This window comes from Myotis myotis, unplaced genomic scaffold (genome assembly GCF_014108235.1).
Source record: "Myotis myotis isolate mMyoMyo1 unplaced genomic scaffold, mMyoMyo1.p scaffold_m19_p_5, whole genome shotgun sequence".
Taxonomy (NCBI): Eukaryota; Metazoa; Chordata; class Mammalia; order Chiroptera; family Vespertilionidae; genus Myotis; species Myotis myotis.
This window is the reverse complement of record NW_023416357.1, coordinates 68,791,585-68,810,878: the sequence shown is the minus strand read 5'-3', so window position 1 is coordinate 68,810,878 and position 19,294 is coordinate 68,791,585. Positions and strand designations below refer to the sequence as shown.

At 41.0% G+C, this 19,294-nt stretch overlaps 1 pseudogene; it reads right to left on the bottom strand.

Annotated features, from left to right (window-relative positions):
• Positions 1-5,523: 5,523 nt before the first annotated feature.
• LOC118655898 lies at positions 5,524-6,637 on the bottom strand (annotated as a pseudogene).
• Between the last annotated feature and the right edge of the window lie 12,657 nt (positions 6,638-19,294).

The window sequence follows — 19,294 nt, the reverse complement described above, 5'->3', positions numbered from 1 at the left end:
TGCCCCAGATGCTGGGCAGCCCCAAAACAGAGCCCATTCAATGGGCCACAGCTAATTCTTGTTGTATTGTGTTGTAGCAAGACATCTTTTTAAAGAGTACTAATTTGTGTCTTTTTTTTTTTCTTTTGCTACTTTAGAGAAATCAAAAAGAATACTGGCCATTGAAAAAAAAATTTTTCTGATTATATTTCCCTGTCTGATTTCAGGGGCTTCTGAACAATCTCTTCTACCCCAACTCCCCTTGTTTTGTTCTTTTCAAAAGCTTAAAAGGAAGAGATTATAGTAGGTGTTCAGGGGTTGGGTAGGGTGGGAGGCAGGCTCCTAGATGCCTTTGTGGATGGTAGCTGAATGGAAAGGACCTGGAAGTATTTGGAAAAGAGTGAACTTGTGGTACACCTCGGAGGGCTGTACTGAGAACTGGTGTCAGCTTTGGCACAAAGCAGGATCTTTCCAAGGACCACGCAGACTTAAGCAACAAGCTTATCTGTGTCTACAAGGTGAACTGACCTAGAGGCATTTACTTCCTCAGCATCACATAAGCTTCTCGGACATTTGTGTAACCCTGAGAGTGGGAAGAAAGCCCCTCCAATAAAGACTAACATTGAGTTTCCCACCAGGTAGGGTATTAGCCAAGACTTGGAATTAATCTGGTTCACAGAGAAATAAAATAATACAGCTTCCAATCTTTCATAAGATCCCGGCTGTTGTGTTGATTCAAAAGGGATTTTCTTTCAAGCTTAGTTCCGATTCATAGACTTACACTCCACTGAACCACAGGGTAAGAATCTGCTGGGAGCAACTGGGTTTCTAACTCAAAAAGGTTTGAATTGTGAGCAAGAGCACAGACAAATAATATAAAAACAGAGGATGATGTCATCCAGGAGTTAGCTGAGCCCCTGCAGGCTATGGAGCTGAGAGCTGCACTTTGCCTTGCCTTCTTCTGAAAATGTGCACTTCTGCATTATGGCAGCTTACAAAATAGTCATTTTTGGTCCCTGGCAGGCAATAGACACTTATCAGAGGTTCAAATTTTACACCGTCATCAACAAATATAGTAGTTGTATACCTCCTGTAAACATATGTTAAATATAGAAGCCTTCAAATCTTTGTCAGGTAAGGAGATGAGTAAGTGTTATGGGATGCCTTGGTGTTTTTAGAAACTTTGATGACGTTTTAAAAAATGAGAAAATAATATGATTTTTTTTAAATGTAGGCACTTTGTGAATTTACTTTTGCAAAAAAAAATAACTTTATTTTGGAAAATATTTTCAGACAGTCTTTTAATAACATAAGTGACAATCAAGGGACCCCCCCCCCCCCCTGCTTTTGGGAAAACTGGGATGCTATCATTTATTTCTATACAGATGTTGAGATAAATAAGCTAAATGCTCTGGGTGATCATGAAAATTGATTTTATGTCTCTGCAGATTTTGTTGTTTCTTTGGAATAAATGGATCTTTTCTCTGGATAGATGGCGTGCATGGTCAAGCTGGGGCCCATGGGAGACTAGCTACAGAGCCTATAGGAGAGACAAGACAGCCTCACAGTCACCTCCCTCTGTAGAAGAAAGGGTGGGAGGTAACTGGCCTGGCTTGACACGACTTTGTAGGCATTTTTCTCTCGGTCTTGTTCAAGACAGAGTATGCCACGCTTCTGGTAATGCAGGTGGACTGTGTTTCTTTGTGTGTCTTGCTGGAGCCAGAGGCCAGATCACATCAGGAGATAGAGGGAGGGATGGGGTCAGCAGGCTTTCGCTGAAGGGACTGTATGTTTCCTCTCAGTCACTCTGAGAAGAGGCAGGTTGTAGCTGAGGGAAAGACAAGGTGGGGCATAGACTAGAAGGGGGTGAAAAATCTCTTCTTCCCCAGCAGAAGGGCATAAAATGCGGAGCACGTCTGAGCATTTCTGTAGGGAAGAGGGCTGCTTCCTCCCTCCAGGTGGAAGCAGGAGGCAGCCTAAGGGACCTCAGAGCAGGTCTGAGTTTGGAGTTTCAGGGGAGCCACATGCAGCAGTACGATGAGGCCCTTACCATGTAAAGTCTATTTCACTGTGCCCAAACCCTCGGTGATGTCTTGTTCATTTCCACTTAGTTTTTGCAGGGCTGTGAGGGATCAAGGGAAGGTTTGAGTTGGGCTTGCAAAGAGGCTGTGGAGTCCTCTCCCTGAGGTCAGAGTTGGGGATGCAGTGATGGGGCCAAGGGCCAGTAATCTCCAAGAATCATGGTCAGCAGCATTAGGCTAGGCAGCGAAGAAGAACCAAGGGGACTTGCTGTACCCACAGAAGACAGTATCCTGCATGTTCTCAAAAATACCTAGGGGTTTCTTTGCAAGGACTGGGGTCCAAAATCTTACTAGTGGGGTCTGGAACTTCATCATGAAGGTATTTAATAGAAATGTGGTCATCTAAGATTACAGCTGCAGGCTGGTGAGAAGTTATTTGGATTTATTATAGGCAGTATCTCCAGGTGAGATGGCAGGAGACCAGGCCAAGCAGCTCTCATTCTGTGCCCCGAATCCGTCCTACTTTCTCGTGAGACTCTTCCACTCCACTTCCTGCTACCATCACTCAGCCTGGCCCCAGGAAATGCTGCTCCTTCTGCAACACTTCGGTCTAAGCAAGGATAAAGCTACTGTCCTTAAATCTCTTGAGCATAGTGTTATCTCAATACAAAAAAACCCACCAACCTTGTACTAATATAAATACATTTTGTATTTTATCTCAAAAAAATAGATGTAAGCAAACATTGAATTCTAATTAATCATAAACAGACTGAATTGTTTTAGGCTATATGTTTGAAATTTTTCATAATAAAGTATTGGCAAAAAATACATTGTTTAAAGACATTAAAGACAACTAGAGGCCCAATGCATGAAAATCATGCAAAAGTAGGCCTTTGCAACCCTGGCTTCATCCAGAAGGTCATCTGGAAGGTCGTCCAGATGGTCGTTCAGCTGTTCAGCCATTTGGTTGATTTTCATATTATGCTTTTATTATTATAGGTACAAAGTTTTTCCATATGAAGCACTTCACTCCACTGCTAGAGCAATTTCACTGGCATCTCTGAGTTCCTTCTCTATGCTCCAGCCTGTCTGCAGGTTGGAAATGTAGGACTCTTTCACTTTATAATTTTCACATACTTTTTCAGAATAGTCATAAAATGATCTCATTTTGGTTCCTTTACCCTCTCTTCACTTCACACAATGCGAAGAAACTGATGAATAAATTTATCTACGGCTATTTTAAAGATTCAAGTAAAAGAAGTCCGAGAAGCCAGTCCAGTCTCTCTCCAGGCAGGAGGTGAAATTCCAGGAAAGTCTCAGCATAAGAGGGTGGTTTTGGAATTGCAGACCCAAGTCCTATAGGGAACAGCTAAAAGAGGGACCAAGGGATGGAAACCAAAGCCCCTGGCTGACCAGCTGAGCCCAGCTAGTCCCTGGCACCGCTACTTATGCCAGGCTCTAGGGCATGGTCACATATTATTTCACCCCATTTCACAACAACCTTGTAAGGTTGTGTTTTTAATCCTCATTTTACAGCTAAAGATATCAAAGGCCCAGAGCAAACTGCAAAGTGGCAGACTTCTGATTGGAAGCAAGTTCTGCCTGACTCCATAGTGTGTGCCCTGCCTCTCCAGCAGGTTTTTCTCACACTTGAGCAGACCAGATGAGTAGCCTGACTTCAGGCTGATCTGTTCTGATGCTGAGAGCCAGCAAACTGAGCCCTTGGGCATAAAGCTGAGACTCCAAATTCCCCTGGCAAATGGCCCTTATTTTAAAAGTTCTTATTTTTCCATTCCGCTCATGGTAATTTTCGAACTTCTCCTACTTCTAATAAAATAGATATTTTTGTATTATTATTTAAAACAAGGTACAAAGGGTTATTATTGCCTTTCTATTTAACCTGGTGACGTTTTTATTTCCTCACTCTCTAAATGACAGCTTTAGAATGCAATTACCTTTCTTATCTCCCACCCTCTCCCAATTCCTGTTTTTGAGATATGCCTAGAAATAGGCATAGTACTTATTTTTCTAAGATGGCCTGGAACTCAGTACACCTTTTCAAGGTGATGACTTCAGTCTTTATTTAAACCAGACTGTTGTCCTTTGATTTGAGATGCCTCTTCTGCTTGACTATCATACCATTAATTAGATGATCAGTTTCACCTTTCCTCTTTTTCCATTTTTTCACTGAATTACTGAGCTTCAAAATAATCCCTTTTAGGCCCAGAAAGTCCCCTTGATGGTGTAATAGAATCTCTTTGAGTGCTGATTTATTATTAAATTTATATTGTCTTCTGTCTCCTCTAGCAATTACTACTATAGAAGCTAACCCAATTCTGGGTGTTCTGGTTGCTATTCATTCTTTTTTTCCTGCTAGGTTGCCTAAGACCATTTCTTTGTCCACTGTTGGCTTTGTCTGCCCCTGAGGTTTTAGTCAAAATGATAGAGTGAGTGACACTGCAGATGCAGTGGTCTCTGCTCTGGTGGCCCTGTGCTGGACAAGCAGGCAGACTGGGACCCTTCCTTGATCTAGAACCAGCGAGGAGCCTTCTGTTTCCATCCTTCTCACCAGTAAAGGCTGTGTTCCTCGGGGAAAGAGAGCAGGCTGTGTCCCTGGTTAGCTGGGTGCCCCGGGTGCCCAGCAGTTTTTCCTGGGCCATGTGGAAGCAGATTGGCATAGTCTGTCCTCTCAGGTCCTGGTGCAATAACCACAGAATGAGTCCAGGTGCATTGCAAGAAAAAGGTCTCTCTTTTCTTGGTCTCTGCCTCTGATTCATATTTGCTTTCACTTCCAATTTTAAAATTTTAATCTCACTGAAATGTGCTTCAGTTTTTAAAAATACCCAAGCTTTTTATTTATTATTTATTTTTTTTGCTCTAGAACCAGTGTTTCTCAAGCAATCCACCATGAATTATTATGACCTGGGGGTGGAGGAATTGGAGCCTGGACTTGCTAAAAGTATTCCCAAATCCTAACTGAACCTTAGTGAAGAATCAACAACTAATGGGGGATAGAAGCCTGGAATCAGCAGCTTAAATATGCCTCCTAAATGATTTTTAAGTACATGCACTAAAAGTTGTGGAACGCTGCTATAGGAATATGAAAATACATACATTTTTAGAATAAAAACTTAAAACATAGCTTCATTTAATTTCCTTGTGGGGTTTTAAATATAAATTTATGGCTCTTGAAACTAGCAGTTTTCTTTTTTTATTGATATCAGAGAGGAAAGGAGAGGGAGAGAGAAATAGAAACATCAATGATCAGAGAGAATCATTGATCAGCTGCCTCCTGCATGCCTGGGCATGTGCCCTGACGGGGAATTGAACCATGACCTCCATGATTCATGGTCGATACTCAACCACTGAGCAACACTGGCTGGGTAAAACTAGCAGTTTTCAAAGTTCTCAAGATCTTTCATGGAGTCCACAGGTCAAACATTTTTTTAAAGAAATTATACAGTTTTATGATTTTCTCTGTTGCTTCTTCATTCACTACGAATAATTTCACAATAAAACACTTTTAGGCAGCTTCTCTGCTACTTTCTTTGGTTTCCACTTCTTTAGGCAACAATGGCTCCATCTTTAGTAACAAGCCCTTGCTTGTTGAACTATAAGGAAAGCTCATATCACAAAGGGTCCTCAGGAAGGAATGAGTGGCATGTATGCAATGATAGGGGTGCTGGACGTGTGCCCAGGATACTGCACAGCCACCACACCTTGATCACGTTTCACTGTTCTCATGACATGATTAAAATCTTGTTTCTTTCCCAAATTCTGTGGTCTGTGCCTACAAACTTCACTGATAACAGCGTGCAGATTGGCAGCTATCTGGTCACTTGACATATCTAGAGTTGCTATTTTGGTCTTGAGAAAGTTCTCCCTTTCTTCGTCTACCTTAATTTCAATTCCAGTTTTGAATAGCTCAAGCATTTTGGGATGTCATGGCAAATAGAATTTTCAAGTAAGCTTTGGAAATCTTTTTTCTTTTACTTCTTTAATGGATTAAGCTTGGGCATTATTTCTGGTTCAGCTACATAAAAGTCAGGTTTAATTTTATCACCGAAAATCTTCTGAATCCAATTGGTTCCTCCTGAAAACGCAGCTACATGTTTTTCTGCTATTTTACTCTCTGATGCCTGCCCTGTAAATACAGCAACTTTATTGATTTCTGAAAGAAAGGGCGTGGCAAACTAATAACACTGGCAAATGGCTCCACTTTTTCCTTCTTCCCCAGTGCCATATCCAGTGTCAAAACAAGATAAAAAAAACTTTGCTTTGGATATGTAAAGTTCAGGTTTGAAATTTCTTAAGTAAATGAATACCTTTCTCCACCTCGTATATCTACCTTGGGTATGAGTGTTTTAAGTAAACATCATCTTCGGGTTTGCTTTCCATAAACTGGTATGACTTTATTTTTTCTACCTCATCTTGTTTTTCATTTGATGCTTTTTCTTTGGCACCTTCTCTTTGTTTTCTTTTCAGGCTTCCTAGCAGCAGCAGCAAAATGTCTTTTAGGCACATGAACACACGCAGAACAAGTATAAAGAGGTGTCTGATAAGCCATCTTGGGAAGACTGCCTTTGAGGTATCAAGACTCTACCAAGGGATCTGAGGGCTGCTGCCACATTGACCATTCTGGATTGTGTTCCAAACTCCTTTTTTTTTTTTATAATAGGGAGATGTCATTTGACTTTTTTATACTCATTCTCTTACGAATATGCAGTGGCATTTTCCAGAGGCTAACTGATGAGTGATATCACAACAAACCGAATGTAGAAACAAGTAGGAGTATCTAGCTTTCTTCTATTAAGGTAGACATTAAAAAGAATTAAAAATGTAAAACAATGCCACTCTTCTCATTATATATATTCTGTTTTAAAAAATAGTTATTTTTCATAAAAAATGATATGTATGTTAACATATTGTTGTTTTAAAATAAATTAAGCATTAACATATTTTAATTACTTAGTTTTAATATCCAATATGAATGAATATGATGCACATATCAACAGATATAATTTGCATAAACAAAAGCTGTTTGTGATGTTAAATAATTTGTAAGACAGTAAAGTTGTCCTGAGCCAAAAAGTTTGAGGACTGTTGTCGCATCTGTATTTTTCCTGTATAAACGAATCCTAGAGGATTGCAATGAGAACTCTCTCCTCATCCTGGATCCACTGTACATTCTGATCTTTGTGATTTATGACCAATCAACTGCTTGACCAGGTAAACAAATATACTATTGGGACTTTGGTGAAGCCCCTTGTCTACTCAAGAGTAAACAGTGATAGTTTCTATGAAGACTAAATAAATTTTAAAAAAACAACTTGGAAAACAAGCTCTCAGAATTTCATTCAAGTAGCCAAGTTTAGTCAACACTGAAAGAACAGATGGAACATTATTAAAATAAAGATGTCTTTGGCATGCATAATATGACACAGTAAAAGCAGCGCTGTCCTTGAAGCAAGCATTTTTAGAGATAAGATTTTTATTTCTTGCTCTCTGATCTTGGGAAAACCAAACTTCTCTGGGTCTGTTTTCTCATCAGGGGTTTATATTAAAATCTAACATTTACTCATTCGTTCATTCTTTTACTCAACAAATATTAAACATCTTGGCTTCAGTCACATTAAGTACTAAAGATATAGAGGTAAATGATCTTATGTCTGATTTGGAGGTATTCACAGGCTATGAAGAAGATAAATATATTTAAATTATTTAAATTATTCTGACTAAAATATCTCCCCATGTCACAACTTTTTATGTCTTTACCTGCTAATTTTTCTTCACAGCAGTCATCATCACATGATGTGTTATATATTTAGGTACTTATTTGGGATGGGGAGGGAACTTATATCTATCCTCCTCACTAAACTATAAGTTTCAGGAGGACAGGGACTTTAAGACAATGTTTTTCCTGACACATGACTGACATTCAGTAAATATTTGCTGTATGAATGAAATAAAAAGGGGGGGAGTAAATACATATATTAGGGAAAGAAAGAGGAAAAAGAAGAAAAGAGAGAAAGATAATGCATAGGACAACAAATCAATGTATTTATTGAGAAAAGGAAAATCAGTTGAAGTTAGGTAAAAATCTTAATCTAAAGATCAATACAGAGTCTTCTTTCTTTGGACTCAGTATGGCACATCTTCTCAATCTAAGTTCTGTACTATCCACCTTCTTACCCTACTTATCGTCTATAGGGGGGTCTGAAGTACCCTGGTGGAGTCCTATCCGTCCAGAATGTGGGGGTTCTCAATGGGGGTGGCTTACCTAGGGGAATCCTGTTCCAGGGGTTCCCAAAGGTGAGGACGGAGTCGGCGAAGACTATCCACCCTCTTCCTACGGTGGAGTCCTATCCATCCCGAGAGTGGGGCTTACCTAGGGGTTCCTGTTCGGGCGCCAGATGCCGGGGTCCAGCCCCAGCAGGTCCAGGGGTCCCCAAAGGTGTGGACGGAGTTGGCGAAGAAGGAATGACATGGAGACAGCGTTCAGTTGATCAGCAGCCTAGCCAGGATCTCCAGCCAGGATCTCCAGCCAAGTTCTGGTCTGGATCTCCAGAGAGGTTCTGCTTAGGATCTCCAGCCAGGTTCTGTGTCCATGTTCTCTTGCTAGGTTCTCCAGCCAGGTTCTGTAGCCATGTTCCCTCGCTAGGTTCTCCAGCCAGGTTCAGTCATCAGGTTCTAGTCAGGTTCTCTTGCCAATTTCTGTAGTCAGGTTCAATCCAGGATCTTTTGCCAAGTTCTCTCCAGCGAAGTTCTTCTGTCTCTAGAGAACGTTCTGTGTAGGTTCTGTGCCTAGGTTCTGTCTCTCTTGGTTCCGTATTCTAAGTTCTGAGTCTTGCTGTCTTATTACATCTGTATTTATACCAGTTGATTCAATCCTATCAATCTCTATTACAAAGGTTAGGGCGTTTCTTATCTCCATTCCAGGGAGTAAAGATTATGTAGCTTAAGCATGATTGTTCATAGTTAAAGAGATTAATAACCCGCCTGGCACTTAGTTAAGAGGTTTTATTCCCTCCCTAACTTCAGGGGAAAATCCCTACCTGGGGAAACAACCTTTCTCAGAGACCTTGGTTAAAACACATAGTGCCAAGAAGGTGAGCAAACATATTAAGAACAGTATGCCATATATGCCAGGACCCTTGAAACAGCAAGCATGGACCGGCTCCCGGCAGTGCTGCTCTGGTATATGGATTGTTTTGAGCAAAGGGCAATTTGAGCTGTGGGCTCAGGGGAAGCTTCTGCCCCTTCCCTGACTACCTAGAAGAACTCGAATTTTCCATAATGGGAGATTATCAGAAATCACCTCTTTGACCTGTCTGTAGGCCAGGAAAAACTTCTATTTATTAAACATCTGCTTTTCTTATCATACTGTAATGACCCTTTGAAGTCCCCAAGGCACCCTCCCTCATCCTAGTTCAGAATGTCTTATATACCATGTTCCCTTTCTGTCCCTAAACCTCTCTGGTGCAGGTGGTGTCTCTGACTGTGTCAAGTATGCAGAGTTCCCATACATATGTATGTATTAAACTTGGTTATTTTCTCTTGCTAATCTGCCTCATGTCTATGTGATTATTAGAACAGCCAGAAGATCCTTTGGGGTAAAGGAAAGTTCCTTCTCCCCCCACAGTGCACCTTTCACTTTGCTACCTGAGTGAGCAATGTGGACTTCCCTGTGACCTGTACTGATATACGTAGGAATGTTTGTGGCTATTGAAAGGGAAAACTAATGCTTTCCTACTCTACACACACACTACTCTCAATACCTCACTTCTGGTCACAAAATGTGTGGGTTTTTTTCTCACATTGACCAATTCTCCCAAACTTGCTGGTGTCCTACAATTTAACTCAATCCTGACACTATCTACCTGGAGTTAGCCTCAGATTCCATAGCTTAAAGGCATCAGTCCTATACGACTGACCACTCACTTCAGACATCAATTGCAAGTCCAGTTCCTTACTTGAGCCTCTGAATGATTGGCTATCTATTGGAGGTTCCTACAGCCCACTCCTCAGCCTTGATAATTTGCTAGACTGACTCACAGAACTCAGTAAAATGTTGACTTCTTAGGTTAGCAGTTTATTATGAAAGGGTACAACTCAGAAACAGCTGAATGTAAAAGATGCAAAAGGTAGGCAAGTGGAGAGGGGCAAACAGCTTCCATGTCCTCTCCAGGCTCATCATCCACATATTCATTAACCTGGATGCTCAGTAACCCTGAGCTCCATACTGTAGGGATGCTTATGGAGGCTTCATTCCAAAGGCATGATTGATTAAATCACTGGCCTGTGGCAATTCTACCTCTAGCCCTAGCCCCCTCCCGGGAGGTTGGAGGGTGAGTTGAGAGTTCAAACCCTCCAATCTCAAGTTGGTTTCCCTGGCTATCAGTCCCCATCTAGGGGCTTTCCAAAATTCACCTAATTGACATAAACTCATAAGCTGCGGTTGAGGGGCTCTTTATGAATAACAAAAGACACTCCTTTCACTTCTAGAACTAGGCCAAAAGCGCAAAAGATGCTCCCACTTCTCTTATTACTTAGGAAATTACCGTGGTTTTAGGAGCTGTGTATGGCAGGAAGACCAAATTCATATATGTTATTATAAATCACAGTATCACAGCCATCATCTAACAATGTTGATGATAGTATTATCATGACTGTGGTTAATGTATACTGAGCTCTTACTATGTGAAAAGCAACGTCAATCACTTTTGACAGAAATGAGAGGCCAAAAGCTTTATTGGGAGGTCTTTTTAGGAATTGCTAATCTGGGAGACACAGATTTTGGTAGAAACCCAACTATATTCCAAGGGGAGAGGAAGGGAACCAAATTTATAAAGACAGAAAAGGGGGGCTTCCAAAAGAATTATGTAAGTTGCTTTGAAAGAGCTGTTATTTGGTGCTGGCAAGCAGACTTACACTGTGCTCTATACGTGGTTAATTGCTTATGCCTTTTGCTAAGTAAAAACTTATTTTTTGATAGAGAGCTCAGTGATGCAGAGCCAGTTCCAGGAACTGGATCAGAATGTAGCCATTTGGTTTAACTCAGTTCAGAAGTTCAGGCTCATATAAGGGGCAGGGCGGGGGGGGGGGGGGGGGGGGTGAGTTAGCTCAATGCTTCCCAGAGGCCTCTCAGCTCCATTTTACATTGCTCTCTTGACAATACCAATTCCATTGATCTGTGTGTTTTTTCCCATAGCACTTAGCATATATTATCTCACCTTCAAATAACTTCATCATGGGTTAGAGACAGTTATTGATTCCCATTTTATATAAGGACATCGGTGCTCAGAGGGGTTATGAGACTTAAAGTAAGTGACAGAGTATTTTAATAAGATCCCCACTTGATTGGTGTGCACACTGGTCTACAGAAGTGTCTTGTAATCACTAGTGTCATCTGTTTTCCAGAATACATCGTGGAGGAAAAAGGAGCCACATACCAAATTTGACAAGCTCAGGGGAGGCCATCACAGTGGCCTTACAAACTTAGAGGCCTCCCAAAATAAAACCTACATAGGATGGTCTGAAATTAAAACTTTCTAACTAAAAGTGAGTCATGGCAGGTAGTCATGTCCTAGGGCAGTATCTGCCCTGACAAAGGTCAATCTTTACCTTAACTGAACCTGTCTATTATCTCTTTGCATCTAAGATGACGTACCTTTGGAATGTCAGGGTAATTTTCTTTTACCAGACCCTTCATGGCACAATCACTGCACCAGAACCTGAGATCACAGAACCCCTCATTATTATTGTTATTGTGTTAATTATTAACTGTTAACTATCCTATACCCAATTATGTAAAAGAAATAAATATGTTTCTCTTCTTTTTACTTTTTATCCAATTCCAGAGATTTCCTTGTTTTGATGTCTCTTGCCTTCAATCCATTGAGATTTTGCTTCCTAGCAGTTGTTGTTAGTTTTGCTCAAATAAACTCATAAGAATTCTCTAAAGATATGGGCGTTTGTCACAGCGACAGCATAATTTTTACTTCCATGAGTAAAAATGAGAAGTAAGCAGAAATTGCTGGATGAGGGCTTTAGGAAAAATTCTTCATAAAAGGAAAGCTTGGCTTGCTTGCACTTTTTTACTTTTGTCATCATGTCCTAACCTTTTTACTTCTGCCTGGAATGTGGACAAGAAGCTGTGGACAAGTAGAGCTGTCTTCCTATAACCAGGAGAACTAAAACCACATCAAGAGGATGGTGAAGGGAAAGTAAAAAGAAGTTGGTATTCCTAATGGGATTGTTGAACTGTTATACCAGACTGGGACTGCTTATATCCAAACTCCATGCTGTGTGAGAAGAATTGAGTCTGTGCCGACGAAGCCATTGTAGTCAGGCTTCCATTACATGCAGCTGAAATTATTCCCGAAGCAAGCCACAAATATACATTCACATCACAGCAAGCAAATGTTGGTTTTCATTCCTTCTGTAGGTGTGTATTTCCCCAATTGTCAAAATTTAACTACATACTGTATGGCTTTTAAAAGTAAATTTTAAAAGGCTTGTTTACAATAATGTTTAATCATAACTGTGTAGTCATATGACCAGGAATAATGACTAAATCTATGTTAGATTTTGTTTTTTTCCTTTGTTTTTAACTAAGCCCATCAAGTGACTTCTATAAGCAGCCAAAATTAGTATTGATAGAGTGCTTACCCAAACAGTACTTTGTTTTCAAAAATGAAGTAACTGAGATAGAACCTTACAATAGAAACACTTAAAATGTCAGATGTCAGGCAATTCTCATTTCTGATACTCCTTAATTTTTATTTAGGCATCAGAATGAATCTGTATCCAGCATTTTGAATCTACATATAGAGCCAATAGCAAGCAGGTTGTCCCTGGCCAATTTTTCTCAGTGGTTAGAGCTATGGCCCGAGGACCAAATGGTCACGGGTTCGATTCCCTGTCAAGGGCTTATACCTTGATTCAAAGCCTCATACTTTGGTTACAGGTTCAATCCCCCGACCCCAGTTAGGGCACAAGTGGGAGGCAGCCAATCAATGTGTTTCACATTGATGTTTTTCTCTCTCTCTCTCTCCCTCCTCTTCCTCCCTTTCTTCCACTCTCTCTAAAAATCAATGGAAAAAAATATCATTGGGTGAGGATTTTAAAAAAAGAAAAACTGAGCAGGCTGGCCTGAGAGGGCTTCTCTCCTTCTAGGCAGCGTGATTTTTCTGGGGCCAGGCATTCAAGGTAGGGTAAGGAATGGAAAGACACTCTTGGAGTTCGGGATGAGAATTCCAATACAGAGGCAGTTTTCTAGAGAAGCCGCAGAATTCATTTTAAGGTCCCAACAGCCCCATAGAGTGTGCTTTGGGGAACGATGGAGGAGAGGCTGCATTCACATCGTGGCATAAAGAGAACTGAACAGAGCACTAGTAGGAGAATGGGAGTTTCCTCCCAGAGGCTCTGGGTTTGGAGCTTCCAGAGTAATATGGGATGGGACTATAATTTTTTATTTGGGTGTTAGTAAACAGTTTGATACTAGGAGTTTGGAGGATTTTGGAGAGACTGGGGTTGCATCTGTAAAATCACATCACTCATGTGTCTGGCAGATGGTAAATATCCACTGTAAGCTTGTCAAATGTGAATATGGTCATTTGGTCTGTGCCCAAGGCAAGCTTAAGTAAAATACAAAAGCTTATTGAGAATATAAATCAAAACGGCAGTTCGATCAAGCCAAACTGTTGAAATTAAAGATTCAGAATGAACAAGCACATCGGGAGCACCTGCTTTGTACTTTTACACGCATTTTCACCTGTGCCTTGTTAACAGTCCTCTCCATGGCAGATAAACAGACCTTGTTTATAAACAGACCTTGTTTATCTGGCCACACTTGAGGCCCATTGCTGCTCCTTCTGAGGACCTCCCTGCCGACCATGCCCAGGATGCTCTGGCCTGAGGAGGAGCCCAAGGAGCCGACCAGCTGGCTCTGAGCATGTGTTCCATTGTCTCGCCTTCGCTCCCCACAGGCTTCCGGGTAAGAATGACTTTTTTTCTTCTTATCTGTGTAGTGCTTTGCATTCCTACTCAGAGCTATATTTATGCCTGAAACATTTAGGGCCCTCCTATGGGTGTCTTTCCACTGAGAGAGTTACCGCATATTCATTCCACAAGATTTGACATCTCATTTAAGGGAATGGGTGGGAAGAAGCCATGCAGCAGAGAAACTGAGGTAAATACAGACTCATCCTGAATTATAGTTATGTGTTGTAGTGTTTGGTTTTTTTCCAATTACGGTTGACATATATTAGCTTCTAATCACTATGATATAGTGATTAGACATTCATATAATTTATAATGTGTTCACTCCAATAAATTTAGTACCCCTCTGATAAGTGTTATAGTTTTAATTTTGTTTAATGTACCAGACCAATGTTTCTCCAATTTGAGAACTATAGTAACCTTTTTCAGAGAAAGAAATTCTCATAAAGTCCCCAAAATATGTCCATTTCTTCAGTGGGAGAAACACTATTTTAAGAAATAAAAGTCTTATTTTACAAAAAAATCTTTTCCAGATGTGAATTATCAGTGCAAATGACTTACCTTTTTTTATAACAAGATGATTTTTATACCATCTTTAAAATGAAAACTCAACATTTAAAATTCCTCACAAAACTTTTAAGCCTCTAAGAATGTAGCAAGTCCCTCTCGCCCCTTCCCAATTAGAGAAAACCTATACCAGCCACAATTTTATTTCTAAAGAAAACAATTCCCAATCACATATGGAGTCTTTTGAGGCCCTGACAATGAATGTAAAGCACCACCCTACTGGTATTTCCTCCTGTGTGAGCTGAAGGGGGAAAAAAACCCAGCATAAAGCTTTCAACTTGTTCCTGTAAAATACAGTTAATCTGCATTCCATTTGTCTGGGTTTGCTGTGTGTGTGTGGATGGCTGATGTCATAGCCACAGGCAAGGAGTTCAACTTTGTTTTCCACAAGCTTTAAGCCCCACTTGCATTCTTAAATGCCAGGCATCTTCTGGGTTGGGTTCTCTGACCTGGAGATACCCATTCCAACTAGTCACTGGTGTTACAAGGGCTCCAATGGCCTTAGACAAGCTTTGTCCCCTGAGATTGCTGGCTGCCCAGAACTCTGAGTCATGCTTTTGTGATGACATTTGGTTACTTGCCATATGGTGTCTCAAAGGGTCTGGTATCATTTTCTGTAAGAAATCATTAGAATCATGTTACAGTGTCCAGGGTCTAAGAGTGGCACTTGACACTGACAGGAGGAACACACTGCTGGGTGACCTCAAGTACCCTTTGGAAATGGGGAAAACCGTGGGAAGGTTTGGATTAACCCATTACAGGGCAAAGCAAGGAGAGGATTGGCTGGGACTCCCAACAAAAACTTTGTAAATCAAAAGACTCATTGTAGGCTTAGCCAGCTTGGCTCAGAGATTGAGCCTCAACCTATGAACCAGAAGGTCACGGTTCGCTTCCTGGTCAGGGCACATACCCAGGTTATGGGCTCTATTCCCAGTAGGGGCCATGCAGGAGGCAGCCAATCAATGATTATCTCTCATTATTGATGTTTCTATCTCTCTATCCCTCCCCATTCCTCTCTCTCTAAAAAAAAAAATCAAAAAAATCAATAAAAACATATTTCTTTAAAAGACTCATTGTAGGACTATTCCAAAATGTTGGACAGAAGTTTCAGGGTGCTATTTATTAATACTTCCATTTGGTGCTTATAAAAACTGTAGCTTCAAAAATACTGATCATTAAAAATATCAGAAATTTTTTGTCTTTTGAAATTTTGGTAGGACAACAAATGACCTTTTCCTGCTTCTATAGTTTTTAAGAAGTTACCTTTTCCTTCTTCTATATACTTTCTGCAATTTCCAAATGAGCTACAATGATGCAAGGGTAGGGATTTAGATTCAGACAAATTGTCTCCACTGTTGAATAGCTATGTGGCCTTGGTTAAGAACTAATCTCATGCCATTTGGGTTTCCTTCTATAAAATGGGGAGAATAGTATTAACAGTATCTGCCTTCATGAGGCTCTTGTGAGGATCAAATGAGACCTTTCAAGTAAGGAGCTTACAGTGCCTGGTACACAGTAACTATCCTCAAATTTTAGCAATTATTGTGGTTACGACTATATTTCATTAATTCTAAGGCTTACTTTTTTCTCTCTTTAATTTTGAACTGCTTTTTAATTGGGATATATCTTACATTAGATTGTAGACATGCTTAATGGACAGCGTCTTCTTCCTGTCTTGGTAATACATGAAACAGAAATGCATCTTAAACCAATGGCATTACTTTGTGTTGGGTGAGCCGTTATTTCCCATTCTTATATTTCCTGTGGAGGCTGTGAAACGATAGCATTTAGCCCTGAATGCGCCTGGCCTTTCTCTATCCCTATTATCCTCCCATTTGGAGGAGTACGTCCCCAGCTGTAGAGTAAGGCAGGAGACAGGCTGCAGACACTCATCCCTGCCTTGCCTAGTCTTCTTGGGACTGCAGTATGGAGGGGTGAGTGGAAGCCAGGTGAGTGTGGGCATTGAGGCATTTGCAGCAAACCTGGAGAAATAGATAAGGAGTAGAATTAATTTGGGTACCCAAATGGCTGTCTTCGATGGAGCTTTAGGTGAGGCCAGGTCTCCCAGATTTTTGATCGTGGAGGTTTGACGCAGTCTGAACAGCTGTACAATTAACTTTTAACTGATGCAGCCTGGGCCAGAGCTTCTTTCCCTCAGGCCACACAGGATTTTTGACTTGCTGGTTACTTCTGATTAGGAGTCTCTCTATTCACAGGTCAGTGTCTGTCTTTTATGGAGGAGGACCCAGCAAATGCATGGGGCCCATGGTTGGTCTCAGCAAACAGCCATGAGGGGCTGGTGAGCAGGCAGACATTGGCCTTGTCCTCAGCAAAGGTACTGTTCCCCAGGGGTGGCTTTGCTGTGCAGGCTGCAGCTTGTCCTTGGATTACACAGGCAAGCATGCTCTGGCCTCCTGGGCTTCTTGGAACACCAGTGGGCCCTAGAGGGATTAATAGCTGGAGGAGCTGAGGCAGTCTCCAGTTTTAGGGAAAAAAGGACATGCTTTTAAAGCATCATACTTTTACTGCTTTTATAATGCAATGCATCTGAGGTGTGTGAGTGTGTGTGTGTTACAGAGGTTTCAATTGTTAGTGCCCGACCTTGGTAGGAGCACCAGCTGATCTGCATCCAGGATGAACTGTGACGTGTGAAGCAGCTCACCCTGCATTCACAGTGCTTGTGCAGTCAAGAATCACTCCTCACCATGTGATCTTCATTTAGCTCAGATTAGAAGGCTGGGTTCTCAGGACTAGTGAACCAGCAGCAAGAGGTAGTAAACATAGTCTCTATGGGCAAAGGCAGCAAAGATACATAAGAATGTGAATGCTATGTAACTAACTGGGGCCTACAGTCAACTCAATATTGGGGTGATAGTGAGGGAAAACGTATGGGAAACGATGTAACTATGTCACATCTAGATTAGCACACACTCTTCATAGTTACCTGATTCTGATTCTATGGGAGCTAGTTTACAACTCTGTACGTTGAAAATAACTGATAGCAATGCAAAGTAATTTTTGTGTATAGACATGGAAAAGATTCCTTCTGTGAGGGACAACCCTTACACTGCTATCCTGTGCAAAAGCCAGTTTTGCATTTGTTTGCACATTCATTTCAACATTCCTTACTCCAAAAAAATTTGTGCTTCTTTGATTTTTCCTTTGATCCAGTTGCCTGGTTCTTCCATTGAATCAATTAGTTAAATAAAATCACTAGCACATGCCGAAGCCGGTTTGGCTCAGTGGATAGAGCGTCGGCCTGCGGACTGAAGGGTCCCAGGTTCGATTCCGGTCAAGGGCATGTACCTGGGTTGCGGGCACATCCCCAGTGGGAGATGTGCAGGAGGCAGCTGATCGATGTTTCTCTCTCATCGATGTTTCTGGCTCTCTATCTCTCTCCCTTCCTCTCTGTAAAAAATCAATAAAATATATTTTAAAAAAAAAATCACTAGCACATGTTTATTTTGTATATACATATGTCATGATTTTGCTCCTTTTAAAAAATATATTTTTTTATTGATTTCAGAGAGGAAGGGAGAGATAAGAAACATCAATGATTAGAGAATCATTGATCAGCTGTCTCCTGCACACCCCCCAATAGGGATCAACCCACAATTTGGGTATGTGCCCTGACCTGGAATTGAACCACAACCTCCTGATTCATAGGTCGATGCTTAACCACTGAACCACACCAGCCAGGCTGATTTTTCTACTTTTGAAATATTTTTTAACACTAGAAATGTGGAGTTCAAAAGGGAATTGGAAATTTAGAAGGTTTTTAATATACTTGATGGGAAAGAATGGAACCTCAAATAAGACTGGGATGCCACCAGGTCAAATTACTAGACTATGTTCAAGTGTCAATATCTTTTTTCCCCCAAATGCATTATATTTTAATCTTTTCTTAATCCTCACCTGAGGATAAGTTTATTGATTTTAGAGAGGAAAGGGGAGAGAGAGAGAGAGAGAGAGAGAGAGAGAGAGAGAGAGAGAGAGAGAGAGAAAGAAGAAGGAGGAGGAGGAGGAGGAGGAGGAGGAGGAGGGGAAGGGAAGGGAAGGGAAGGGAAGGGAAGGGAAGGGAAGGGAAGGGAAGGGAAGGGAAGGGAAGGGAAGAGAAACATGTCTGTCTCCTGTATGTGCCCTGACCAGGAATCAAACCCACAATCTTTTTCATGTGTATATGGAACAATGCTTCAACCAACTGAGCCACCCAGCCAGGGCAGATCTTAATCTTTAATATCCAGCATTATTGCTTTAGGAATTTTTCCCTGAACAAGGAATAGAGCACTACTTACATAGAAATATATAGGGTGTCCCAAAATTCACGCAAGATATGCAATTGAATTGAATTGCAAATCTTGCGTGAATTTTGGGACACCCTATACATGCATAAAAAGTAGTTCTCCATTTTCCCAGGGACAAAAAACAATAACTTCTTGAGTATTCAAGTATTTTGTTGTAATTAAAGTCTTAGTCATCTCATTTATTAGCTCTGTAACATATTTAAATTAAATGTAATTAGACAACCGTTACAATTTATAAATGTAAGGCGCTATTATTGAGTAAATGGTTTCGTCCATGAGTGGATGTGTCCCTTCTCCCACCCACTAATGAAGCAGCAGTGTGGTTAGTGCAATTTTATGAGTAGATGACCCATTGCTGCAAACGCTAATTCTCTCCACCTTGTGTGTATGTGTGAGTTTGTTAAAAGGCTCAAGCAGCCT